We start from the raw sequence: 2,251 nt of genomic DNA, 5'->3' as shown, positions 1-2,251 counted from the left end.
ATGTCTGGCTTTTTAAGTTTTTTGTAGAGAAGGGATCCAAATATCTTTCAAATTCAGTTAATCATATATATGCCATTATTTGAAGTCTCTACCTAAGGAATGGTGCTCATCACTTCTCTTCTATATATAATAGTATTGGTTTATATATTTCAAGGTGATTTTATTTAGCATGTAGATATTCTTGATGAATAAAATATTCTATTTTATTTAGCACACAGACAGAGACATGAAAAAAATATCAACATAAAAGAGTACAGAGGGTCTGCAACTTACAATGGTTCACCTAGATTTTTCGACTTTGTGATAGTGTGAAACTGTTGCAATTTGGATGTACTTCAAATTTTGAATTTTGATCTTCTCCTGGGCTTGCAATATGCAGTATATGAGATACTCAACACTTTCTTAAAAAATAGGCTTTGTGTTATCTGATTTTGCCCAGTAGGCTAATGTGTTTTCAGCACATTTAAGGTAGGCTAGGCTAAGCGCAGATGTTCAGTAGGTAGGTATATTAAATGCATTTTTGACTTAAGATATTTGCAACTTACAAAAGGTTTATTGGGATGTAACTCTGTTGCGAGTTGAAGACCATCTGTATTATAAAATAACTTTCTTTTTCTTATCTTTGTATTTTCAATTTTACTTTGCCTGATGTTGATTTGCTCTTTCTCCGCCACCTCCTCTCCCAACTCATTGCACTGGGACTTTGCATTTGCTGGTATTTCTTGGTCAACTCTATATTTGCAATTATTGTGTGTCATTTTGTCTTAGGCACATATCTTATAACCAGCATTTGTCCAGATTTTGCTTTTTCAGCCAGTCCGAGAAAGATTTGGTCTCATTTCTATTTTTGTGTTTATATATCCAACTTTGAAAATACAGTTGACCCTTGATCAATGCAGGTTTGAACTGTGCAAGTCCATTTTTACATGGATTTCCTTCCGCCTCTATCACTCCTGAGACAGCAAGACCAATCCCTCCTCTTCAGCCTACTCAAAGTGAAGACGATGAGGATGTAGACCTTATTAATGATCCACTTCAACTTAATATTAACAAATAGCAAATATATTTTATCTTATGATTTTAATAGCATTTTCTTCTCTAGTTTTAAGAATACAGTATATGATACATATAATATACAAAATATGTATTGATTGTTTATATTATTGGTAAATCTTCTGATCAAAGGTAGGCTATTAGTAGCTACGGTTTTGGGAAGTCAAAAGTTATGCTTGAATTATTTGACTGTGCCAGTGGTTGATACCCCTAACCCCCATGTTGTTCAAGGGCTAACTGTATAGCCTTTTATTTTGCTATCTTTTGCAATAATGATCAAGTTTCATCTCTTCTACAGCACCCTGTATATAATCTCTGTTGGATTCCATTTGCTTCCAGTAATTTGATTGATTGAATGATTGATACATCCAGCCTTCTTTGAAAGTGAAGCATTTTTGACACATATTCAGCCTCCAGTCCCACCCTTCCCCGACTCCTGTTTTGTGCTGCTGCCTTGTGTGACAGTCGTGATCTTAAAATGCAAATCTGGTCATGCTGTTTACCCAGGTAAAATATACCAGTGGTTTTTGATCACATAAAGAATATATTTCCAAATTCTTGGCAAGACAGTCAAGATTCTTTACATTTTTTTTCCCATCTTATCTTCTATTCTCTCTCCTATATTCCTCTCTGTTCTCCAGCCCTGAAAGTTTCCTCTTTCTAATGCCTCAAGTGGTTAGGGTATTTTTTTATATGCGTTTATAGCATACACTCTTACCTCCCCACTGGAATTTATTTTAAATTGTGGTTTTATTGCATTACCTCCAATCCTTAATTCAAGAAGTGTATCAAAATTCTTAAATTTTCCACCCTTCCTTTCTCTTTCTCATTTTTCTTTACCATAAAATGGACTGAATTGGTTGAAAAACAGTCCTTCATATCTACAGGTTCTGCATCTTTAGATTTAACCAACTGAGACTGAAAATATTTGGGGAAACAAACAATAGAAAACATAATACAAACTCTAAATTTTGAAAATGATAGAGTATAAGCTATTTACATCACATTGACATTGTATTAGGTATTATAAACAATCTAGAGATGATATAAAATATATAGGAGGATGTGCATATGATACCATTTTATATAAGGGACTTGAGCATCCTGGGTTTCGGTATCAATAGGCTCCTGGAACCAATCCCCCATGGATCTTGAGGGATTGATCGCATATCATCTAGTTAAGCTATGCTAAAGATCC

The sequence above is a fragment of the Colobus angolensis genome, unplaced genomic scaffold, assembly GCF_000951035.1.
Source record: "Colobus angolensis palliatus isolate OR3802 unplaced genomic scaffold, Cang.pa_1.0 Scaffold302, whole genome shotgun sequence".
Classification (NCBI taxonomy): Eukaryota; Metazoa; Chordata; class Mammalia; order Primates; family Cercopithecidae; genus Colobus; species Colobus angolensis.
This window is presented reverse-complemented; position numbering follows the sequence as displayed.